Source organism: Phoxinus phoxinus, assembly GCF_949152265.1.
Source record: "Phoxinus phoxinus genome assembly, chromosome: 9".
Taxonomy (NCBI): domain Eukaryota; kingdom Metazoa; phylum Chordata; class Actinopteri; order Cypriniformes; family Leuciscidae; genus Phoxinus; species Phoxinus phoxinus.
In genome coordinates, this window is record NC_136884.1 from 31,879,571 (window position 1) to 31,907,471 (window position 27,901).

Below are 27,901 nucleotides of genomic sequence, written 5' to 3' on the forward strand. Positions count from 1 at the left end.
GAAAGCGGGAGAAGAGAGAAGGAGGGAGTCTTCTGTTTTGTTTTGCCACGCCGGGTCGTTGGCGTGTCTTTTGTTTGGTTGATTTCTTTTGATTTGTTACTTTGTTTAATGTTCAGAGTTAACGCTTTGTTTTCTCCTGATAGTTTGTTATTTTTGTAGCAAGTTACAACCTTGAGTTGATATGTTTCTTTTTCTTCATACATATTGTTTTCAGCCCGTCAGGGAGTAGTGCCAGGGAAGTATGTCACGTGACTTCCATTGTGCAACATCTAGGGAAGCGCATGTTAATACACTAGGTAAGGAGCGGGTGCTGTCATTGTATGTTTTGAGTTTGGTAGGTAGTATAGATTAGGTAGGGCGTGTTGCACGCCGAAGATTTCATTTTGTTTATTTTCTAATTAGTAGCTTAGTGGGGAATGGGGATGTAGTTAGAATGCGGGTTTTGTTTTGTTTCTTTCTTTGATTTAGCCCCGCTCAGGTTCCTACTCCCTGTGTACGGAATTTATGTTTAATTTGGTCTCTCTCTCTTTTGAGTACCTGTTATGAATAAATATATTATTTATTTCAATTTAAACTCCCTTTGTTCTTGTGTATTTTGGCACTGGCACCTTTTTGACGTCACCACGCAGGGTTAAAATATCCGGGAATTTACTTATTTTATGCCGCTTTCCCTCATACCCTTATAGCTATTCTAGGAACGTAACACTTCCGCTGACGCTTCCGCGACAGCGCGCACACTACAGAAATATAGTGCTTTCAAACGCCTGAGTGAGGACAGCTGCCTCTCCAAGCAATTAACACAGCCAAAGCAAATAATCCGAAAATGGGAGAAAATCGAAACTGCCTGTTTGGACAGCGCTACACTTAAGTGCTATAAAATTTAAACTGCAATAGCCTACTTCTCAGACGCGGCTGTTATTTAAAGTAGTCACGCGTCTAATCAAAATACAGATTTGTTTGAAGGTAAAAATTTACAAATAACCACAGAATCAAAAATAGCCCTACTTTCTGGAAAATAATACACTGAACAACAAGAGAACTGAATATTAAGAAAAAACCACTTGCGCGCTCTTGTCCTTCACGCAGACTGACGCTTGTCCTGTCTTGTTCAAATTCTCCTCGACTTTAAATGGAAGAGTGCAGTACTAAAAACTAAAATGGAAGAGTGCAGCACTAAAAATGGAAGAGTGCAGTAACAACACCTCAACATTACACATCAAAGTAGAACCGATCTGTGGACATGTTATCCTTTCTAAAAAAAAATGCTGTTACCCATCACAAAGGGGTTGTCTATTTTAATCTTATCTAGAGCCTCCTTGCACCAGATACAAAACAAGAGCTGTTGATCAGCATCGAAAGTTAACCATGGAAAAATCCTTTTTCCACTCTGGGTTACATCTATACATTTTCCTTATTTGGTCAAATTGCTTAATTTTCTCGTCAACTAGCAGCTGCGTATAAATGATGGTCGTGTTACTTAGGAATTGTGGGAAATGAAGTTGGACAAAATGACTCAATGCAGCCGGGACACTAGTTTTAATCACACAATACCAAATATAATATAGCAGTTGGCCATCACTCTCACACGCAAACAAGCACAACAATCACTTCACACTATTAAGTGGCTGTGTTGTGAACATGCAAAACTGTATCGCACGCGTGCTACAGTGGTAAATTTATTCATCGCACAGACCAATTTTTTCGTAGCACGTGCAACAAATATGTCACACTCCTCTATAAATGAAACTGCATATTTTTCAATTATGCAAATATTTTTCACAATAATTTGAAGCTTGAGACTAGGTCCAAGAAGACGCTACGAGTATCTTAAATGTAAAATGTTTTTCTCTATTTAACAACATTAACTTACAATAGTGAAAGACGACCTCTCTTCCCTCTCTTCTGATCACGTCTTCCCTCAAGGAGATTGCACGTTTTCTTACGGGGCTGAATGTTGGACTCATGAACAATAATCACATTGTTTGCATACGCTCAATCTGATTTGCGGAAATCAAAATGAGGACAGTGAAAGAAGGGATTTGCAGTTAGCACCATTAAACCAGTGGCTACGAGATACGGATGTTGTTCCCACACTATGACATTCCCACGGCTTACTATGTCATGGCCACAACAAAACTAAGTGAACTGAACATGTCCATTCCCAGTCACCATACACTTTAATTAAAATAAAACACAGACATAGTGGTAAAATTATACAATATTGTTTTACAAAAATATTCTTCTTTTGCCCTTTGCTCAGTTGTTTTTAGGTTAGTCTTCTGAGATAAGATAAGGCCTTAAGGCCTAACTCTTGTTGATACTGTTTCCCAGAATGAAGGTAAAGCTGGTCACTGAACCAAGAAATCAAGCACTATACAATACAATACCTTTTATAAGATAATACATTAAAAAGAACAATGTTCCAGTTCACAATAAGATCCATCAATACTCTTAATTCAAAATTATATTTTACTATTAAATAATGTTAGTTCTCTGTGATGTGATCCTATTTGCGGTGGCTATGAATATGATTGTCAAATCGGCAGAGCCGGAGTGTCGGGGGCCCCAAAGCAGAGGAGGGGTCCGCCAACCGCCAATCAGAGCATTTATGGATGACCTGACAGTCACCACAGAGTCAGTGCCAGGAGGCAGGTGGATACTCCAAGGGCTGGAAAAGCTAATCCGTTGGGCTCGGATGGAGTTCAAACCAGCTAAGTCCCGTTCGCTAGTGCTGAAGAAGGGCAAGGTCACGGACAGGTTCAATTTCAGCATCAAAGGGGCAAGGATACCATCATTGTCAGAACAGCCGGTGAAAAGCTTGGGCAAGGTTTTTGACAGCAGCCTCGGAGACTTCGTATCAGTCCAGTCAACCTGCCAGGAGCTGGACAGCTGGTTAAGAGCAACAGACCGCTCTGGCCTCCCCGGCAAGTTTAAAGCGTGGATTTACCAACATGGTATATTGCCAAGAATACTCTGGCCGCTACTTGTGTATGAGGTTCCCATTTCCACGGTGGAGAACTTGGAAAGAAAGGTCAGCAGCTGTCTCAGGAGATGGTTAGGGTTGCCCAGGAGTCTCAGTAACATCGCTCTCTATGGAAACACCACAATGCTCCGGTTGCCTCTGAAATCCCTGGAAGAGGAGTTAAGTGACTCGGGCACGTGAGGTGCTGATGTATAGAGACTCCAAAGACCCAAAGGTGGCCCAGGCAGGAGTGCTGGTGAAGACAGGGAGGAAGTGGAGCGCCCAAGCCGCTGTACTGGATGCACAGGCTCGACTGCGGCACAAAGAGCTTGTGGGAGTGGTGGCCCGAGGAAGAGCAGGCTTGGGGATGTTCCCAACACCACCTCGCCACAAAGAGGGGAAGGGGAGGGAGAAGCGCAGCCGAATACAAGAAGAGGTCAGAGCGGCGGTGGAGGAAGGAAGGACAAGTAGAGCAGCTGGAATGGGGCAACAGGGGTCTGGACCAGGTGGGAGCAGGCCATGGACCGCAAGGTCACCTGGACGGAGCTCTGGCAAAGCGAGCCACACCACATTACCTTCCTGATTCGGGCAGTATACGACGTCCTGCCTAGCCCAGCAAACCTCTGTACGTGGGGAAAAGCAGACACACCCACTTGCCAACTGTGCCCAGCTCGTGGAACGCTGGAGCACATTCTGAGCTCCTGCCCAACAGCGCTCGGCCAGGGTCGTTACACTTGGCGTCACAACCAGGTGCTAAAATCTATTGCAGACACCATCAGCAAAGAAATCAGCAAAGGCGGCCGAGGGAGCAACACTACTTGCTCAAACACATTTGTTAGGGCAGGAGAACAGCCACAAGCAGAGAGGAAGGCCCCAGCAGGGATCCTGGCATCAGCCAAGGACTGGAAACTCTCTGTGGATTTGGAGAAGCAGCTGAAATTCCCCCAGCACATCATCAGCACAACTATGAGGCCAGATATTATTCTGGTCTCAGAGAGCACCAAGAATATAATCATCATGGAGCTGACCGTGCCATGGGAGGACCGCTTGGGAGAAGCCCATGAAAGAAAGATGACCAAATATGAACATCTGGTCACAGACTGCCGAGCACAGGGCTGGAAGGCGAGATGCATGCCTATCGAGGTTGGCTGCAGAGGATTTGTGGGGCGCTCCCTACACAAAGCCTTTACTGCGCTGGGCATTGCAGGAACAACAAGGAGCAGGGCCATCAAGAACACCACCGACGCAGCCGAGAAAGCCTCGAGATGGCTCTGGATTCGTAGAGGAGCACCATGGGGGCAAGCGAGTGCTACCTGAACACAAGTCGCGGTCTGATCAGCCGTGGCTGGGTCGCCTGGGCGAGGGTGTCTGATGTTGAAAGACCCGAAACACCCGAGGACCCCAGGTTACATCACTGATGATGTGTTCAGGTGCATCTGAAGATGTGTTTAAAGAACTAGTAAGTAGCCTACAAAAATTATTAACTCCTTAAGTAATTTTTAAATTAGGTCATACATTTGGATAATATTTACAAATCCATCCATTCTCCATACGGTCCTCTGTAGGGTCACTGGAGGGCTGGAGTCTATCCCAGCATCTCAGGTCAAAGGCAGGGGACACCCTTGATTATGGTGAAGTTCACAAAAATTCATTAATGCTTTATCACTGTTAAAAAGTGCAAACAAGCATTTGCATACAAATGGAAACTGTATATTTTGTATTTACTGTTTCCAGCTGACCTCACCTCAGGTGAAAACAACTTCCAGATAGATAAGTGCCATGTGTATCCTGTGCTTTTGTGTCCAGACTTATTTTGATATGTATACTCTTACTCTTAGTTTATATTAGAATCTTTTATACGTGTTCACATTTCCAGTGGTTTATTTCCTGTTTATCATGGTTACCTTAGTTACTAGTTTGGTTTCTCAATTCCTTAGTGTATTAATACCTAATAAATTTGTTTCAACAAAATTAAAAGGACCACTTCAAGTCACTGCTGCCCATAGATAGTCCTCAAAATACAAACTCTCTTGGGTGATCGCAACATCACCGCTCCAGCGCACATCAGTCAGAAGCCTTGTCAGTCCCAGAGCCAGTGCTGGCCACTGCCTGACCTGGATCCATTTCCCACCCTTACGCCCACCCCAAAAGCCCTTTCTGGTAAAAAGGCACATAAGAAATCAGCTAATATCATAAATTGCGTGTTCTCAGCATTTCAGTCACATTTTGGCACTTCACGAGTTCACACTTACATATAATTTGAGGGGGTAAAGTTTAATGAGTATTTGGCGTGCAGTCCGGGGGGAGGGCTCCGAGCTCGGAGTTTGGCCCGAACCCAGAGTACTCCCCCCTATGTAATTGCTTAGGACTAGAAGCGTGGAGAAGGGGTGGTGAAGGGATGCTGCAAAACTGTCAATGGGATGAGGTGAGACTGCGGAGTGTATATATACCTCTTACCATTGATTGCTGAGTGCTCTCCACTTGCGTTAAATTATCTGAACGTGCTCTTCCCGAACTTTGTTAATAAAACAATTTAATGGTGGAAGGGTATCTCTCAGAAAAATGTACAATGCTTTGGGTTAAAGACATGGCTAAAACATAATAAAATAGTTTTTTCTAACTTTACTTCTAATTTAATCCCCCAGTGTCACATCCGCCAGCTGGAGTGTGCCTATAGTCTCACGTAGCCAGAACTTCAGACTGATGGCAGAAGGTCTGGACTCTATTGCCGCTTTTAAGCGCCCATTGTCATGGTTGTAAACACTAATGCTTTCGTTTTCCAAAGGGGTTTGGCGTCACGGCATTTGTTTTACAGGCGGCCCATTAACCCTCTGGGGACCAAGGTGTTTTTGGGGTCCTTGAGATGTTTTGACATGACCTGATATTTGTATTTTGTTCAGTTGCTTATAAACATATAAATGGCAAAGGTGTAATTACACTCTATTTAGCACGAACATGGCTATCATAATATGTGAGCAACATGTATGTACATGTTTGCATTTTTGAGAGAATATTATTTATGCGTGGTTATTCAAAAAACTCAAACTTAAATTTTCTGATATAAGACCACAAACAACCAACTTCACATATTCCCACAATACTTTTGACTAATGGATGTTGTCGGCTAGAGTGTTTACTTCAAAATGAACTGAAAATCATCCGGGCTAATCGTTCACATTAAACAATAGATTGATTTAAATTTTGTAAGACACTTTTTGTTTGGAAAGGCAATATGCAGGTGGGCGTGAATGATCCAACAAGGTCATGAATAATGTCCTAATTCACACCTGAGAAGACATCCATCCATCCATCTTCTTCCGCTTATCCGGGGCCGGGTCGCGGGGGCAGCAGTCTAAGCAGAGATGCCCAGACTTCCCTCTCCCTAGCCACTTCCTCTAGCTCTTCCGGGGGGACTCCGAGGCGTTCCCAGGCCAGCCGGGAGACATAGTCTCTCCAGCGTGTCCTAGGTCTTCCCCGGGGTCTCCTCCCGGTGGGACGTGCCCGGAACACCATCCTGGGAAGGCGTCCAGGAGGCATCTGGAACAGATGCCCGAGCCACCTCAGCTGCCCCCTCTCGATGTGGAGAAGCAGCGGCTCTACTCTGAGGTCCTCCCGAGTGACCGAGCTCCTCACCCTATCTCTAAGGGATCGCCCAGCCACCCTGCGGAGAAAGCTCATTTTGGCCGCCTGTATCCGGGATCTTGTTCTTTCGGTCATGACCCAAAGCTCATGACCATAGGTGAGAGTAGGAACGTAGATTGACCGGTAAATCGAGAGCTGAACCCCACGACAGACCGGTACATCGACCGCATTACTGCAGAAGCTGCACCGATCCGTCTGTCAATCTCCCGTTCCATCCTTCCCTCACTCGTGAACAAAACCCCAAGATACTTAAACTCCTCCACTTGAGGCAGGAACTCTCCACCAACCTGAAGTAGGCAAGCCACCTTTTTCCGACTGAGGACCATGGCCTCGGATTTGGAGGTGCTGATTCTCATCCCAGCCGCTTCACACTCGGCTGCAAACCGTCCTAGTGCATGCTGAAGGTCCTGGTCTGAAGGGGCCAACACGACAACATCATCTGCAAAGAGCAGAGACGAAATCGTGTTGTTCCCAAACCCGACACCCTCCGGCCCCCGGCTGCGCCTAGAAATTCTGTCCATAAAAATTATGAGTCCAGCCGGAGTCCAACATGCACAGGGACCGGACAGCCCTTAGCAAAGCACCCCGGACCCCATACTCCCGGAGCACCCTCCACAGGCCGCCACGAGGGACACAGTCGAATGCCTTCTCCAAATCCACAAAGCACATGTGGATTGGTTGGGCAAACTCCCATGAACCCTCCAGCACCCTGTAGAGGGTATAGAGCTGGTCCAGTGTTCCACGGCCTGGACGAAAACCGCATTGTTCCTCCTGAATCCGAGGTTCTACTATCGGCCGTATTCTCCTCTCCAGTACCCTGGCATAGACTTTCCCAGGGAGGCTGAGAAGTGTGATCCCCCTGTAGTTGGAACACACCCTCCGGTCCCCCTTCTTAAAAAGGGGGACCACCACCCCGGTCTGCCATCCCAGAGGCACTGTCCCCGACCACCACGCGATGCTGCAGAGGCGTGTCAACCAACACACAGCCTGAGAAGACAAAGACCTGCTAATGCTGCATACTAATGAGCCTTTCATTCAGGTGTCACTGAGCCACAAGAAAGAATGCAAAGACAACACACACACATATATATATACAGTATATTACTACATAATTGGTTCAGAGTTGGAAACATCTTGAAAAAAAGTGTATTTTTCCAAAAACTGTGTATGCTTGCAAATTGTATAATATCCAAGGTAAACATTTCTAGTAATTGTGCAGTTAACTCTCGTTCGTATTTTCAGAAAGTTTTGGAATATGTAGGCTATCCTCTCCCCAAATTTGTCACTAATAAAACACAAAAATAAATTTAAAGAGAAGGCTTATATTGACCTTTTAAGATTTTGTTTGCACCTTGTAAATTAGGTTTTGATGTGGCAGTAAAAATTTATAATCTATCCAAAACCGAAATGTTGTCTTTCATATTTCGTCTGTAACATATCGTCTTTTATAATATATATTAGGGCATAAATGTTAATTTGCAGTTTAATATGTTGCTTATACATTTTATTTCAACGTATTCAGTCGATTTTTACTCATCTCAGTAGGCAATATAGATAGTTTGCTAAAAGCTAAATTCATTCACACACAGACACGCACGCGCGAGCTGTAGTAAACAACAGCATGCATATGTGCCGTGCATTCATTCAAACACAGAAACGCGATTCAAATTTATACAGTCTTTTGCGGTTTACACACACCATTTCATATCGCGATTAGAACAAAGCACTTACGGTACTGATCTGCAGCTGGATCCGTTGTTAGGCTACTCCAGCACGTTTGAGGTAAAATTTCCAAGATTATCACGATATTATTATTCCTCACTACAGTGTGTTTTCCAGCTGTTGTGGGCGTTGACTGGTTTGCATGTGTTGCTTCAGATCATCTGCGTTTGAATAGCGCGCGCTCTACATGGGCGTGTCAAATTAGCAGAGTAATGAGGAGCCAGAACGATAATGAGAACGGCTGATCTCTCTCTCTTTTTATATAGATTACATAAACAGAGAATATTTCTTTTAGTTTTGAATTAGATAATTTAAAACCCCTTTCTATGCAAGGATCACCAGTGATCCTGGATTCGTGTTTTGTTAATTTCATTACAATGTAGCAATACTGACTTTGAGTATAAATTGGGGAAATTAGAACTCAAAGGGGAACTTAAATATTCATGGTTTTGATGAACATTATTTGCATACGCTCTAAAATGGTTCCAAATATGGGCTTATACCGTTTTGACCATATGAATATGTATCAGGATCACTCCGGACCATATACATACAGAGAAAAGGAATGATCTTAATCAGTCGTACTTGGAAATACAACTTTTAACCATTAATGCGTATAACATATAATGTTTACCTCAACACTTCGATCCGTCTAGTTCTTGGCAGGCAAAATTACGTCCATATGGCCATTAATGGAGATAACTTACCCTCCAAGAGATCAGATCGGGAATATTTAAACTATGCAATGTTTAAAAGTGTGGTAGAGCGTTTTTAAAAGGTAGCATAGAAGATCGGATTTTCAGGGATTTCAGATTTATGGATTCATAAAACACAAATTCAGACAAAGATGAAATGAAATTTAATAAAGACACTTTAAAAGTACGTAGGTTACACAATCAAGAGTATAACAATATGCATAAACAAAACAAATGATTATAAAACGATTACGTAGCGTATATATAGTAACACGCTATTAACCAAGGGATGGAGAGAGAGAGAGAGAGAGAGAGAGAGAGTGAGTGAGATGAGAGAGAGAGATTACACAGTTTAAGGAATACTTTCAATAATCAAGAGACCGGAGGATTTCTCAGACAACCTTAACTAGCTTTGTTTCAAAGATCAGATTTGGAATTAGCCTACTGTGTTTGTCGTTGGAAAGTCGTCTAGTGCGAGCGCTGTTTCTTTTGGAGCCTCGCTGGTTTCCGGGTTGCGTCACGTGGTCGTTTTGACGCAGAGTGGAGACGCTAAGCTTTCGCTCGTTAAAACGCTGGATCAAGGAAGTAGCTTTAAAACTTGTATAAAAATAAAGACTTAGTCTTAGAAACGGAAAGTAAACGGAGAGCAAGGCTCTCTGAAGCGAAGTTAAAGCTATGAGTTAGAGAGACTAGCCGTTTAGACTAGAACTAGAGACTAGAGTGGGAAACTAGAATTGTAGCGCAGAAGTGAAGAAAGCGAGAAGACAAGAACTAACTGAGCTTCTTGGCTCGTCTCCAAAATATGAATGAAACCGGAGCACGCCCATTCTGAGCCTGGGAGCCACTCACGAGTGGGGATTCTTGTGGCGCCAAGATTCCTTTGTCTGTGACGACACGCCTATGCAGCGCGTGGGGAGAGGTCAGAATTTATTCTGACATTATTTTACACATCGGTAAATGTTTAATCATGCATAAGAGATTGTTTCTCAAAACAGATTCGGATTCGTCTAATTTTCTGGTTTACAATCATTCCAAATTCGATAGAGTTTAGATTAGGCTAAAGAGAGCTACATTGATTTTTGGGTATTATGCGTTTCTACTGGTTGTTTTCATCCGGTGAACGCGCATTCTTCATCGAATTCTACATGCGTGTTAACCGCCGTTTCAAACAGAATGTTGTTTTCTCACAAAAAGCGTCTTTCTTACTTTTAGAATTCTCGTGTGTATGTTTCTGTGCCTCACCCCCCCGTGTGTCTGTGTGTGTGAGCAAAAGGGGGCGCGCAGTTGACTTGTTGACCTAAAGGGGTGTAAACATATGTCTGTGTGTGTGTGCGTGCGGCTTAGAACAATACATGAATGGAACTTTCACTACGGGGAGTCCCTGTGAAAGAACCCAGACGCGGGGTGTACGTCCTTCGGACGATAAATTCAATTAAAACTCCGGGGTATCTCACCTTATCTTTCAGCGAATCAACTAAAAGCTTTCAGCACGCGTTAATGTCTCTGACAAAAGGGAGAAGGCACTTTGGAATGCATTAAATCACAAAGTCTGTGTTTTGTCGAAGTTTAGCAAAATGTCAAGAAACCTCTTAGCCATGCAATAAGTCAACAAAATAGAACATGTATGCTTTATCTATCAACATCTGGCGATGGTGCTACAACAAGTTAAAACATCACACTCTTACTTAAACTGGACAATATTAGCTTTTTTAGGAAGGTTTAAAACTCCAGTTTCGATATTTGACCACTGTTTATGATTAAACTGGTTTGCAGTGACATTATTTCTTAATTTTTATGCCAGCTAGTGCAAAATAATTAATCTGTAACGTTCGTTATTTTGAATAGAAATCATCACTCATAAAACATTCATTCTCGTTTTCTCCGGTTTATTTGTGTTCAAATACAGAAAATATAAAGAATCCGCCAGGGCAATTATTAGAATGGTGCGCATATTTGGAGAAATAATGAATAAATATAATTAAAGCTGCAAGCAGCGATTGCGGGCCCAAGCCGGTGGCGCCGCCACCCTGGTGCCTTTAGTTGCACTAAAGGCACCGGGTGGCGGTGCTACCGGCTTGGGCCCGCAATCGCTGCTTGCAGCTTTAATTTATATATATATATATATGCTTGGAAACATCACAGTGGAGCGGTGCTTACTGTGAACGGTACGAACTGTACAACTGACTATTTAAACAGAGCAGTGTAATTTTTTTATGTTAGGTTGACTATTTTATTATTAAATTTTATTAAGGCTATAATGAACATGCTGCGATGTCAAGATTGGAATGCTGTGTGTGTGTGTGTGTGTGTGGTGTATGTGTGTGTGTGTGTGTGGCTCGATCGAATGGAGACATAAAAACATACTCCGTCACACACAGGACATTATTCAAAGTGTTTCTCTATATTTGTGTACACTCGCAATAAAGCACAACATTGTGCTTTTGTTAAACTATAAACTCTTGTCAAACTGTAACCTACAACTGTCACCTAACCAAAATATCACACACACACACACACACACACACACACACACACACACACACACACACACACACACACACACACACACACACACACAGAATGGCAGAGAGACAGAGAGAGACACAATCCACATTCAAACCACAATATCTGACTTTCTGTTGGTCGGAGCTAATGACTGTAAATTAGAAAGTTGTTCGGCTTGATAAGATCAATATACACGCTGAGTTTTGTAACTGTAGGTAAAACTATAACTAAGTTATAACACACTTTATGCATCCTTTTTTAATCATAAATTTGTTTCCTCGCCACGGCCAAACCGTTCGAGATATCAAAAATCCCTTGGCAATTTATCATCTTCCATGTCTTGACTTCATGCTGACCGAGTTTCGTGGTCATCGGATGAATTATCTAGGAGAAGTGTTTCAAATGCGAGAGCAAGCGTTCTCCAATCAACCCATAATAGCCGACTTCCTGTTGGGCTGGCGTAAAACTGGACTCAGGGAAAGTTGTTCAGCCCGATTAAATCTACATGTGTACCGAGTTTCATATTAATTCATGCAAGCGTGTTTGATATACGGACAAGTGTTCGAATCCCATTCCAGGGGGCGCTTTCGAGCCCCCTTGCCACGCCCGGGTACCAGCTTCAGCCTGGCCCTGATGGCCGCGGGTTCTGACCTGTGTGCAAAATTTCAAGAGTATTCGAGCACGTTAAGGCCCTCAAAAGTGCCAGAGATTTTGCACACAGCAGAGAAAGGGTTAAACTAAACTAGTCCCGCTCCTCACACACACACACACACACACAGAGGGGCAGAGGGAAAATGCTCCAAAAAGTACACATTCAAACCAAAATATCTGACTTCCTGTTGGTCGGAGCTAATGACTGTAAATTAGAAAGTTGTCCGGATCGAAGAGAAGAATATACGTATCGAGTTTGGTTACTGTAGGTAAAACTAATACCCCATTTTTGACTAAAGGTGGTGCTACTGAGCCCCTTACCACGCCCGTTTCTGAAACTTCGCACATGTCTATTAGACAATAAATGTGATATGCATGTTGAGTTTCATGCAATTTGAAGTATGTTAAGTGCCTCAAATGCATCCAAAAAGAATATAAAAGTTTAAAGCGTTGCCATGGCGACAGTATTAAAGATATCAATAATCCTTTCACAGGTCTACATCTGTCGTGTGTTTACATTATACAGATGAAGTTTGAAGCAAATCGGGTAAAAAAAAGAGGGTGAATTCAAAGCATTTTGAAAGTGACACACTTCCTGCTGCCAGTTGGTGGCGCTATAACTTTGACTCACAATAGTCACATCCATGTGATCGGCTTCTTACAACGAACACACTGCTGAAGTTTCATCAAGATCAATTAATGTTTCGTTTCGTTTCCTCGCCACGGCCAAACTGTTCGAGATATCAAAAATCCCCTCGCAACTTTTCATCCTCAATGTCTTGACTTCATGCACACCGAGTTTCGTGGTGATTGGTTGAATCGTCTAGGGGGAGTATTTTAAATTCCATTGCATGTGTTTTTTAAACTACGCCAAATAGCCGACTTCCTGTTGGGCTGGGGTAAAAAGTCAGAGCATGAAGGATATATGAACCGATGAGATCTATAAGTGTACCGAGTTTCATATTATTTCATGCAAGCGTGTTTGATTTATGGACCAAGTTTTCGGACCCCGTTCCAGGGGGCGCTGTCGAGCCCCCCTGCCACGCCCGGGTACCAGCTTCAGTCCGGCTCTAATGGCCGCGGGTTCTGACCAGTGTGCAAAGTTTCAAGAGTTTTTGAGCACGTTAAGGCCCCCAAAAGTGGCAAAAACCTTGAAAAAAAAATGATTATAAAGAAGAAGAAGAAGAAGAACAAAAAACCCTTAGAAGAACAATAGGGCTCTGCGCCCTTTCAGGGCTTGGGCCCTAATTATCACAATCTAGTAAACTATTTATTCATACAGAATACATATTTCTATTCAGTTTCCAGTGATTTAAGCGATCTAAAGTGCCAAACAGCGAACGGAGCTAGATATGTGTCTCCTCTTCCTGTATCGCGTGAGATTTGACCTCGGAGCTCTATGATTTGCTGAACAGCTGTCAACCATCTCTCACGTGTTCAACCTGACCTCTTCTGCATGACGCGTCCTGTCTACACTTCCTCATACTGGATATCCGTGATAAACAAAGCGAAAGTGAGATTTCTTCACCGAAACAAGAAGCTATAAAATGCACGATTGTTTTGTTTTGTTTTGTGTGTTCTTTTCGTGCAATTCGGGGTATTTTTATATGAATAAAAAATAAAAGTAAGGGTTTAGCATAGCTCATAGCTTCATATAAAATGCTAAAAATGACATATTTCAAAATCTTTTTTTGACTTGAAACCATTTTAAACCGCGACCGGAATATGATACAAAAACTCGATGGTGTTTTAAAGTGAGCTTTAAATGAAAGTGTAATTTTAATAAATTAAATTGTGTCATGTAGCTGGAGGCTAACGTTAGCTACTTGTTGTGCTGCACCTGCTACAGGAGCCTTTCTATTCCTTATATGTATATTTTTTTTAAAGAATTCGCATTTAAAGTAATAATATATTTGTGGTGTTGTTTGTTTCCTAACAAGAGTAAAGTTAATGGGTGGAATATTCGTGTACATTAGGTGTCAATGGCCAAGCATTATGCCAGAAGAACGGCTATAATGGCTGGATTCAAACAAAAAAATAAGGACAAAAGAATAATGAAGATTAAGTCTCATACCGGCAGAGGTGTGAAAGGTTGGTCGATTTAAATTAAAAGAACATGAATGGGGCCAGTTCTCCTCGCCAGACATTAGTCAGAGACTGTAAATGAGTGTTTATTACAGGCAATACATATTTGATGAGAATCTTTTAGCCTTCTCCAAAGTCTCCCCTGATATGGTCTCACAATAGGCTTCACAAAATGCCTGATTTTAGATATATCATTCTCAGATTTGAAATCAAGCATGACCACAGTTGTGGCTACACTTTAGTTGTGGTAATAAGTTGCTATCCTAAATTCACATAATATTTTTATACATTTAATAAATATATTCTTAATATTTGTTGTTTTTGTTTTATGTTTGAGCTTATATATCTCAATATTAATAGTCTGGTTAATTTTGAGTCTTGAACTGTAAACTCTCAAGGGTTGGATTCAGAATGACTTATGAGCTGCAACCTTTTTATTTTGGGTATGTCATGAATGCATGTATGCCAAAATTGGGGGTGCCGAGGAAGGGGTTAAAAGTACACACTTAAATGATTATAGAGATATATATCTAATGTCTGAGTGAATAGTATTCGTTGAGTTTTAAGTTTACAGACGTGCTTCAAAAAAAAAGTTCACAGAGACGGAGAGGCAGAAAGCACCCCCTGTTTCCTTTATTTTACAAAAGCACAATGTTTTATTTCAATTTTAAGTGAACCCATAAATAAGAAGACATTTAACAGTTTATTTTTTCATATTTCTTAAGCCTGTATGACAAAAAATGACGGGAGTATTTTAAGTCTATTTTGCTGCTATGTGAAAAAACCCCAAGGAAAACGCGCCGGCACGTTTTGAGGGTTAAAGAACGCGATACATACGTCTCTTACCAATAGCTTTTTTTACCATGTGTTCCTATAGGTGTCTAGTAACACCTCCCAATTTATCCACGTCCAAATCCTCGGAGAAACGCCTGGAGAGGCAATCAAAGTTGTGGTGCCCATAGGGCCTGGGTACCAAAACAAATTTATTTATTTTTTACCAATATTAGCTTTTGAGATGCCTAACTATGGGTTTTTAGGGGTGCTGAATCTATCCCAAATAAAAATTACTCAAAATCCATAAAAATATTTAAAACCATTACAAAACAAAACTTCCTAAATCAGTTTAAAATTTACCAAACCTCATCCAACTCCCCTGCATCTCCCTCACTCCTGTTATCATCTGGCTGGTTGATGTTCTGGCAAGAGTTACCATGACAGTTCCCACAAACAGAAATACACTTGACTCCTTGCTGCACCTGAGAATGTCACAGTCCTCAGCACAGTTGAAGCTGACAAACTTCAGAAGGTAGTCTGGTGCAATGGGATCTGTTGTAGGGACTGGTTCATAACCTTGTTCTCCTTTCCATCCATACTCAAGGACATCCAGTAATGGACTTTGTCAAGTCACCTTTATTTATATTACGCTTTTTACAATACAGATTGTATCAAAGCAGCTTCACATTGATAATATGAATATAATACAACAAAGTTTGCTTCTAGAAGAACATTGCGTCATCGTCCACCTTAAGTAAGGTAGATCAATAATATTGTTGAATATTAAATGTCCCCAACTAAGCAAGCCAACAGTGGCAAAGAACCAAAACTCCATCAGTGACAGAATGGAGAAAAAAGCCTCAGTCGGGGGCCAGTTCTCCTCTGGCCAATCAGCGAACGGAGTATGATTATGATTCAGGCAGCATTACAGGTCAGAAGTCAGATTGGATCAGAACATTTATCCAGTTCCATCTGGTTGGAGGTCGGAGTCATCACGACGGTATGTAGACGGGTTTGTTGAGGATCAGTGCTGATGGCTATCGTGTCGATGAGGCCTTCACAGGGCTGATGAGGGATGCTTTGTGGATGGGCCCAGGTCCATCATCTGATCTGGATATGGCCCGGATCCAGCTGACTTCAGTAAACAGGGGAGAGACTAGTTGACTAGTGTAGCAGACTTTATAGCAGTAGCCTATCTCTGGTCTGGAGATATGCCCGCAGAGAGTGCTGTGCTGCAGCTCCTGTAGTCGGAGGCAGTTTCTCAGGCTTGATGCTCCCGGCTGCAATCTGCTTGTGAAGATATCAAATCTTCCAAATCTTCAGGTGGATTTCCGCAGAATTTGAGCATGAACAGTTCGCAGCCAGCTTTGATGATGACACTTTTCTTGGCTCTGATGTCATTGAACACATCCATGGCCCCATCTGCTTTGTCAGTTTTGCAGAGCTTGGTGAGCAAAGTTGGTTTGCTAAACCCAGAAATTACTGATACGGTATCGCAGCCAGAGAAGCTGTGTAGGAAGATCAGGTATGTAACAGAACCTCTCCGGGAGGGCCACCCGGATCTTTCCAACATCGTAAGATGTGTCTTTAGCTGTTGTGAGAAAAACCGTCTGGTTTGCCCTATGATGGACGAGCATAACGTCGGTGTCTCTATTAAATGACTCTACTAAATGACTCTATTGCCTCATTTAGTGCTGCACACACGATAGAAGTGTCAGCATCATCAGAGCATTGGTGTACACTGATCCTACTTTGTATCCAGAACAGTTTTCCCATCCATCTTGGCCTGTATGGCTCTGCCAACCTCCTCTGCCTGATCAGCATTGACTGTCCCCGGGAGTGCTGCTGAACCCCGTCGAGAAAGATACCAGAGTCTTCCTGTCCCGTATGGAATCGAAGGGGTTGACTTCCTCCAACCATCCAACTATGGCGATCATTGTCTTTCTCCATCTGGGCTGTTTACTGAGCTAAAAACTGTTCTGGATACAATGGAAACCAAGCACAAGGTCAACTCATCAGATCTGCTCCCAAAATCAATGGAGAGAAGCACCTCCGGATTACTGTGGTCTTTGACGGATACGGTAGCTCCACCAAGGACCATGACCACCTGAGACGTACAAAGAATGCATGCTGTGACATTCAGATTCGTTCAGACTTAAAAAAAAAAAACATTGTTCCACAGGAGAAGTTCCTTGACAACAAGCACAACAAGGCCCAGCTCATTCTGCTCCTTGCTGAGACCTTCCAAAGAAGTAAGATCAGTGTACAACAATGTTCTGATGATGCGGACACTTCTATCGTGTGTGCAGCACTAAATGAGGCAATAGAGTCCTCTGTTGAGGTGAGGGCTGAGGACACAGACGTTATGGTTATGCTAAAATGTCTACTTAAAAACGTATCCCACAGTAACATCCAACTATTACTCCGTGTAGTCCCATACCTATGATTAACAGCATTGAGTCACAGCCTTCAGTTCTAATCGCCAATAACAGGCACACACTCAGCTGGTAAAAGGGCTACTACAGCACCGGGGATTCTAAAACACGAAACATTCCTTATAAGCCCAAGTTTTGAAGTCAAACGAGTGGAAAGAGGAACGAAGCTAGTCATACCTGCGGCGCTATGATAGAATGGATGACCAAGGCAGACATCAGATAGTGAAGCAGGTAAACAACACAGTCGCGTACCGGTGACGTCACTTGTCAAAAGAAAAGTCCCGGTTTATAAAGGGGCTTGGCCATCGCGGTTGGCTCACAGTTAACTGCCCAGAGCCACTCAGAGCACAGTAAATTAAATACCACTTGGGGAGGCATGAGCCAGACAGCTGCATCCTGCTACATATAGACAGATATATTAATAGATAGATATATAGATACATACATAGATTAATAGATGGATATAGGCTTCCTCATTTGTATGTCCTTGCAAAAAAATATCATTGTATGCCAACAACAAGTGTCCCTTGTGAGAGGATATTTTCAAAGGCTGGAGAAATTATCTGTAAAAAAAGAAGTAGGCTAAGTCCTTCCACAGCAGATAAATTAATGTTTTTGAATAAAAATCTATTAAAAAGTTTGACATTGTGGCTTGATTTCTTTTATTAATATTCATTTTTCATGACCAAAATAACATTATGCACAGTAAGGAGCCTACAGGTTACAAGCTTCACATATTAGAAAAATACAATAATAAAAAAACTCATTTTTTAATGGGTTAGTTGTCAAGGTTGTTTCAGATCAACACCTGCAAATGACCACTAGGTGTCACCGTTGAGACGGGTGTCGGATTGTTTCACGAAGCCTCGACACAATATGACACATTTGCTTCAACTGTTTCATTGTTTCACGAAGCCTCGATCTGCCCACCACTACTTCTCAAACATATCCAGTTACAATAACCACGCAACACTTATTTTCGTCAATTATGTATCTGTTTATTTAGTTGAAAAGGAACATAGCTTTAACATACCCTCTTTGTGTCTTACTGGCGACTCCTGTTTGTTGGTGTAAAGGAATATTTGCCGCAATGGTGGGGTTTAAATGACGCTATGACTTCCGGGTCAACAGGAAGTGACCCGGATTTTGAGTTATTCATTTTTTAGCTGTTAATATGACTTGTGGCTTTGCCAAAAGTTAGCTGGGACCATATAAATAATATTAGGTATTTTCTAGTTTAATAAATTCGGCTGTTTTTAAGCATTTATGGCCTATTCATCTGAGGCACCCCTGTATTGTAATATTGTGTTGGTATGTGCCAATTCCAGGGGTGCCTTCATGCCTATAAAGACTAGTAGCTTCAATCTCTCAGGGGGGCAGGTGGTGAGAGGACTTAAGTCGGTCAATGCTCTCTGTATAGCGGCTTGTGCAAAGGTCAATTTCTAAGAAACTGCGAAAAAAAAAATTTTCTCATGTCAATTTCCTTTATTTACTCAATCATATGTTGTTGTTGTTTTGTTAATTTGTATTGCCTTAATTGGAGTAAATAAAAAGATTCCATCTTTTCAAACTCCTCCTACTTCTCCTGAGTGTTTACATCTGCTCATGAAAACTCAGTCACATCTACACTCAACAGCCAGGGGAAAGTATAAACAAGGCTTCTCAGTCTCCAAACTAAGCGCTGTTTTGCTCTCCCTCTCGCACATATTAATCAAAATAAATTGATACGATGGTAAAAGGTCGGAAGACCAAAGTTTCATGTGGAGCATTCTGAGATTTTTGTTTTCCAGATTTTTTTTCCTGGATGTGAATTGTGCTAAAATTCGTTGCCATATCTTCTCTGAAAAGCGTTCCGCACATTCAGCTGACCGACACAAACCACACTTTAAATAAGCGAAAAAAAACATCCAGTGATGAATTGTTTTCTGTGTTGACACAAATCTTGTTTAGGATGTCCTAACTGCCGGGACAATCACACAACACATACACATCCAATAATGACACGTCCAATTCGCAAACTAATGACTCCTTTGAACCGATTAATTTTAATGAATGGTTAAATGGTTAATTTTACTGATTTTTCCAACACTGAACTCACGATACGTCTGAATCAGTGTATAACTAATCGGTAACACTTTACAATAAGGTTCCAATAATTACATAAAAAGTACAGTTTGCTTACTCAAGTGTAAGCTTTAAAACAAATAAAACCACTTTTTTTTTGTAGAAAAGTGGCATTTTCAGTGGCATTGATGTTGATAAAATCTTATCAATTCCCATCCCTACTGAGTGAATGCGACCATTTCGCTTATAATAAATCCATCCAACGTATCTGTCCCGAGAGCATATATTGACATGATACACCACTGCTATTTGATGCTGCTCACACACACATCAAATGAAACTTTACAAACTGGAACATTTATCTTTCTGAACGAGTGCACGGTGATGTTGTATTGAAGCATTCATTGTACTTCGAGAGGATTTGGGAATTCGTGGCAATCAAGCGGAAACTATCCTACACACTGACTACACGTTAATCTTAAAGACTTTTGTGCAAGCTAACGAGAGGAACGTTGCCTAACGTAACGAAGTAAAAGTAGTTAAAGTAAAAGTACCCAAATTTAAATCTACTCCTAAAAGTAAAATTTTTCCAAAAAAAATACTCAAGTAAATGTACTTCGTTACTACCCACCTCTGCCAACAGCGGATTAGCACAAGTATTTCATTAAGACAGTGATAACGTGAGTAACTCAGTTAGCCAGAGACCTACACAATATAAAACTCAAAATGAAGTTTTCAAAGTCACAGTCATTTTCAAAAATCCATAATAGGTGTTATGTCGGAAAATGTCAGTGTTATCTTGAAAAACAAATTAGCTCAGTTGTTAAAAACAGCTACTATCAATTGAGAATAATTTCTAGACTTAAATTGACACTTTCCTTTCAATTTATTACATCAAGGCTGGACTATTATCATTTTTTTTATATCATCGTCTTCCTTGATCTTCAATTGGCACGTTTATAGATGGTTCAGAACGCAGCAGATAGACTGCTGATCATGTCACTCCAATTTTAGCTTCTCTTCACTGGCTTCCTGTCTTTTTTATAATTCAATTGAAAATTTTGCTGATTGGTTTTAAAGCTTTTAACAGACAAGCCCTATCTTACATTTCTCATCTTATTTATTTGAATTCAGCTCCTGAGTCCCTCAGGTCTGCCAATAAAGCTCTCCTACATGTCCCACGGTCAGGTCTTAAATCGAAAGGTGTCAGAGCCTTTGCTTTGCTGATCCACGGTTATAGAATCAGTTGCTACCTGACATTAAGAGTGCTACTCCTATTTCTGTTTTAAAATCTTAAAATTTAAGACACCTTTACTCTTTAGCCTTTCCTGATTATTAAATTAAGGATTAGCAACTGTTATCTTTGCTCTTGTATTTTATTATTGTTTTGTACAGCACTTTGGTCAGGTAAGCTGAATTTAAATGTGCTCTATAAATAAAATTTACTTTACAATTGAATGTCAGTAACGACACGACAGCAATGCTGTGACGAACCCTTTCAAGCTGCCACTCTAGTATAGTACTTTAAAACTATGGCTATGTGTGTTCAAGTGTTTGTTCAAGTTCAAGTGTTTGTTATGTTTGTTCAAGTGAATCATCAAAAAGTGGGCGAGTCTGAAGCACAACACTCAGAGGTGATTACATGTGCCACGACTGTAATGTAGCCCTCAAAGTCAACCTGTCAGTAGTTATCGTACTGTAAACAGTAACAGAAAAACCAACAGATGATAATGAGATCATTGAAACCATGAAGCCCACTAGACAGTCTGTCGTCTTATACTAACAACCATGACAAAGTGCAAAAGGTTTAACTCTGTTATCAACTAAAGAGTGTTACCTGCATTCACTATGTTATTTAAATCATGCTGTGCTGATCATCGTTATTCGTATCACATTTTGTTATACAAATATATATATATATATATATATATATATATATATATATATATATATATGCCTCCAAAACAACGTGCAGATTACTTGCTATACAGAACAACAAACAAATGTATGCATATGTAACCCCAACATCTCGCAAGAGATGTGGAGAACTCAAGAGGGCCACAACCACAGTGTTTTGTTGCAAATATAACAAAGTTTATTTCACAATATTCAGAATGAGCACATGGGGTAATCATAACTGGCAAAGAAAGAAAACAAACTAAATTGTAACCGTTACAGACAACAGGGTTCCCAATCCTATCCAATGGAAATTGCTCTTAAACTGTGCACACTCACAAGTTCACCAAACACAATTTCACTCCAACCTCCACAATTGTAAAGTAAATCAAACCACTACAATCTATTCCCCAAACCTTAACAGAGTAAACCATATTCAAGAAAATGGGAACCCCACTGTCAGTTGTAGGTCCAAAACAAAAACAAACAAACAAACAACATCAAAACAATCTCACAAATTAAAGAAATCACTTTGCCACTTCCATAGACCCAATTCAACATTAATCTCTTCAGACACACATTAAGCCACCAATGCTTTCAATAAAGTAAACGGCAATCATGCATCAGCTGTAAAGAAAAAAAAAAAGAATACAAATTGATGATTGCCCTATAAAATATTTACAAAGCTTAAAAACCTTAAAACCATTAAAACAAATTACAAATATAAAATGAAACTTAAAACCAAATCTCCCCATTAAATAATTCAATTAAGATCAGTACCTGTATTCTCAAATATATCTGCTTAATTCTCTGAGGCACCAATCAACACCATTCCCATACGAACACGAAAACAGAAAACAAATACAAACATGTTACAACTAGACAAACTCACTATAGTCATCATAAGCCACAACCCTTACCTTCCCAATTCAGTTCTATGCTGCTCATTAATCAACTTGGTTTTTCATCTGCCATTACACAGCCTTGAAAGACACCAAACAGCTTTTCCTGCTTGACACCTGGTACCTCAAAGAGGAAGTCTAAACCGTTTGGTTTCCCTTTATAGCATCTCAACTCATTTGTAGTCCATCTAGTTTGTAGTCCTTCACCTTCTACCCCACTACACATACTTTAGTTAATTATTGTCTTTTGTGGTTTTATTATCTTATTAAAGGGCCAGCGTTACCACCCCTCATAAACACCTGATCTCCACCTGCTTCCTCTTTCATTCTGGGAAACAGTATCAGGAGTTACTCTTATGACATCTTACTTGCATCGGCTTATCTCAGAAGAGTGAACTGAACTACAGAGCAAAGTACGGTAAACCAACTGAAGAGAAGATTTCTTTCCGGTAATACAACAAATTATATACTTACACTGACTATCTGACTACTTTTGCATTGTCTGCATTTTTTATTTATTTTTATTAATGAATGGATTTCCTTTATTTGGTAATAATCTGTAATGGTTGGGGTTTGTACAGATTCTGTAAAATGAAATTCCAGGACTTTTCAAGAACTACTTTTTTGGATTTCAAGGACTTCAATCAGCACTCATTAAACGATATCTTTAATATATATATATATATATATATATATATATATATATATATATATATATATATATTTATTTATTTTTTTTAACTCAAATTACATATATATGGTGGTATATGATGTTTCACTTCATAGAGATCAATCCATTGACCCCTTAACCATTGAAAGGATATTGAAACAGATTTGTTCCCCCATGAATATATGATTGACCTGAAGAATGAAAGTTGTATTATATACTTATATCATATACTTAATATCATGCTCATAGCCATGCGAAATAGCATATCTCAAGCGGGCTGCACCGTTAATTTTGTGTTAAAAGATTTTGATATTGAAAGCCTAATTGATGTGAATTTAAAACTTTATTAAAGACAAGTAAGCAGTCACTAACAAAATAAGAACAAATAATCGAATTGCAAATAGGAAAAATAAATACAATAGAACAAAGAAAGGCTACAAATGAAATAAACAGTGTTTTTAGGGTAGATCTAACCGCTACAGAAATTTTAATAAAGTAATCAAATGTGAAAAAAATTGCATATTTATTACTGTATAATACATTTGTTTACTAGGATACTCACCAAGACGAGTGTTTTGTGTATTTTTTTTTTTGTGAATTAGTCCGTACAAGCGCATGACATGAAATACAATTTAATTCAGTATTCGCGCGCTGAGACACTGGTTTGCACGGCGCGCGCTTTGGATGTTTGCGTTCATGGAACCAAACGTCCAGTAATAATGTAGGGAACCACTCGCTATACATAAATCAGGTAACAGTTTATGTTTTACTTAAAGTCCCTGTAAAGTCAAAATTAAGTATATGTTCTGAGTTTGTCACACCACAGAAAAGTTTGTTATTAGCCACCCAGCCAAATTTGAAATAAAATAGCCGGCAAGTACATAAAGTAAGCTATCAAAATCTTGAAAAAATGAGCAGTAGTCTCTGCTCTCAAACGCTGGGAGCGTGTCCGCTGGCTGCGCTGAAACCACGCCCACTCGCGGGTAAGCTGCAGTCGCCACACTCAACTGTGGAGTTACTGTGGACTACCTACTTCTAACATAATAAGCACACAAGGCAACTTACACTCATTGGTGTGCACGCACTGCCGATGATGGCACCAGTTGTCGGCGCGTCGGGAGGATGAAGGCCGAGGCGGGAGATAGCCGGTTCGGCCCCATTTACCAGTGACAGCGGATTATCAGTGAATCCCAGTTGTCTCCAACTAAAGTTTATAAATCTATACCGTGTAAAATTATCACTACAGAGGTGGGTTTTGGCGGTGATCTTCAGCTCTCCATCTCTTCACAAAATGAATCCACCTCTTCTTGATGTGATCGTTTTTCGAAAATTTAAATAAGGACATCGATCTGTTTTGTACGTGATCGCATCCAGGTAGTATGTATTTGCGTGACGAAGGCATAGCTAGCTAGCAAACTGTGATTGAGCGGCAAACTGATGTGAATGTGCTCTATTGTTAGGGGAGGGGCCAGCGTCAGGGGCTCCAGTGCGTCATCAAGTAGGGGCGTGTCCAGGAGCTCAGTGGCTCCAGTGCGTCATCAAGTAGGGGCGTGTCCAGGAGCTCAGGGGCTCCAGTGCGTCATCAAGTAGGGGCATGTCCAGGAGCTCAGGGGCTCCAGTGCGTCATCAAGTAGGGGCGTGTCCAGGAGCTCAGGGGCTCCAGTGCGTCATCAAGTAGGGGCGTGTCCAGGAGCTCAGGGGCTCCAGTGCGTCATCAAGTAGGGGCGTGTCCCGGAGCTCAGGGGCTCCAGTGCGTCATCAAGTAGGGGCGTGTCCAGGAGCTCAGGGGCTCCAGTGCGTCATCAAGTAGGGGCGTGTCCAGGAGCTCAGGGGCTCCAGTGCGTCATCAAGTAGGGGCGTGTCCAGGAGCTCAGGGGCTCCAGTGCGTCATCAAGTAGGGGCGTGTCCAGGAGCTCAGGGGCTCCAGTGCGTCATCAAGTAGGGGCGTGTCCAGGAGCTCAGGGGCTCCAGTGCGTCATCAAGCCCCCGTTTTAGCCCCGCCCAAAAAAATCCTGAACACAGCAATGGTGATAAACTGTTTAACAGTCTAACTTCACAATTCAGTACTTCACAGTTCAGTCATTGTAATATGTTTTAGCAATACATTTCTAACATTTATAATGTGTTTAGAATTTTTTTTTAGAATTGCCTTTACAGGGACTTTAAGTTACATACAGTGAGTATACGATTTAGTTTTCATCAAAATAACACGTGCTGAGTGAACCATCAGAAATCAAGAGCATTCAACAGAAGTGCGCACTCTCGCGCTCGTTCTCTCTCGTTAGTTAACGGATTCAAGCACTTTAAGCACCTTGTACGAACTCTAGGGCACTTTGATTGTCGGGTACATGATTGTAAGTGTCTTTAGAAAAGAGCATCTGCTAAATCTGCCTTAAAGGAATAGTTCACTTTAAAAATGAAAATTCTGTCATCATATACTCACCCTCATGTTGTTTCAACCCTGTATGAATTTCTTTCCTCTGCTGAACACAAAGGAAGATATTTAGAAGAATGTCAGTAACCAGACAGTTTCTGGGTCCCATTGACTTCCATAGTATATTTTTTTCCTACTATGGAAGTCAATGGGAACCAGAAACTGTCTGGTTACTGACATTCTTCTAAATATCTTCCTTTGTGTTCAGCGGAGGAAAGAAATTCATACAGGTTTGAAACAACTTAAGGGTGAGTATATGATGACAGAATTTTCATTTTTAAAGTGAACTATTCCTTTAAATGTAAATGATATAGATCAATTTAAACGTGAGCTGTTTGCATACTCTCTGGTTTCAAGGTCTAATTCTATTTGATGACAATAATTTAACCAATGATAATAACTACTATTGACAACTGCATTCATAAGCGTTTTAACAAAATAAAGACCATGTTTATAATAAATAATAAATATTTTAAAGTGGTCATGAACTGGCTTTTTATTTTTTTTTATATTGTTGTCTGAGGTGAACTTATGATGTTTGCTTGGTTTTTACATTCAAAAACATAAAAATGAATAAGCAATATGCTATTTTCTACCCTGGTTTTGAGCCTAGCTCCTGAAACGCTGTTTTTTATCGGTGTGCCAGATTGAAGACTTGGAAGTAAACACCCATGATTTTCTTCCAGCCCAAGGTTCAAAAAGCTTGTGCCCTGTGATGTTAAACTCAGTGTCATGTTTATTGCTTGTTAGCTCGATCCGGTTTAGCAATTATCAGCTCGTAGGCCTATGTTATTTAGATATTGCATGTAATGTGTGAATCAGTGGGCGGGGCTAAACAGGCAGTGTTGAAGTAGGTGTTGATCTTCTTCTGCGGAGGCGGTGTTTGATAACCTTTGACGTCATAGTTCCATCCCAATCTGACTTCTGACCTGTAATGCTGCCTTGTTTCTGGAAACAAACTGTTGCATTACTTTCCCTGTTATCTCTGTAAAGCTGATTTGAAACAATCTGTATTGTAAAAATCGCTATATAAATAAATGTAACTTGACTTGACATAGAAAATCAATTTTAAAATCATGTTTACTCTTTTTTGTTTACTATCATTGTGTACAGGTCAATTTCAGATTCAGAAAGAAGAATGTCTCACACTGTCATACCCGTGAACTCCTCAACGCTGGTCATCCAGTTTCAACCACAAACACCAGCAGCTGGAACTGGGACAAACGTTCCTGTGACTGTTTATGGACAACAGCTAGCAGGAGCTTCACCTCTTCATGGACTTCAGACATTTCTGAAAGGCCAACCAAAAGCCCTTGGGGTGAGAAATTGTTCATGAACCCAAATAATTGTATAATTTTTATAGTGTATGTCAGTGTGGGGTAAGGAAAGTGGTACACGCATGAACAAAGCATACTCATTTCTTATTTCTTAATGTGACGCAATGCCTTTGTGACAATGCAGGAAATACAGCAATATAAGATATGGTTTATCATTTACAGAGTAAAGTAGTAGAAATGTATAGTGTATCAGTCACCGTCACCAGTTAGAGTGCACGTGAATGCCACCAGAGGGTACTCTACCTCAGACTATAGATACTCCCTCAAGGACTTCATTACCCATAACTCACTGCCCAGTCTAATCATCCATGATTATATTCAGCTGTGTCACATCTTTGTTATTCCTGCCTATATAAAGCCTGGTTCATCAGTCACTGCTTGCTAGATCTCGCATGTCTGTTGGTACTGCATCTCTGAGTCTTGTATCCTGGTTTTCCCATGTATCATTCTTTGATTCTCTGCCTGGCCTTTTGGATTTCTTAGTTTACTTTATCTCAGTCATTGTTTATTTGTATATGACCTTTGCATGGATGTGGATTACGATTGTGGATTACCCTTTTAATAAATACTTGGGGGTGGGCAGATCGAGGCTTCGTGGAACACTGAAACAGTTGAAGCAAAAGTGCCGTATTGTAGTGATGGTGAAATGAAGCTTTGTGAAGCACCAGGGCTTTCCCCCTCGACTGTATCGTAAAATGGTTCATTACTCAAAGCTTTTCAACACGTTGCACACTAGCAACATCTTGTGGTCAAAGTTCCACTTTGCGGTCTGTTCCAGAAGACCCATCCTTTTTTTATTGTTACATGTAATAAATCACTTTGTGCTCTGTAAACCACAAAGCAATACAATTAATCATCATAACTCATGTGTTAGTGTTGATGTAGTTCTTATACAATGTATGAACAATTAACTATATGAATGTAATGTAAATAATAATAATATGAATATGAATCTGCTTTGATCAACAAATGCAGCCTTATTCACATAAACTTTAGCCTCAGTCCTAATCCTACGAGTTCATAGGCAAGGCTATGTAAAATGTATATTTTATATAATCAAAATAAGAACAGATCATGTGGTTATGGCAAAACTAATCAAGCTCCGATACACTGCTTCAATGTGAGGT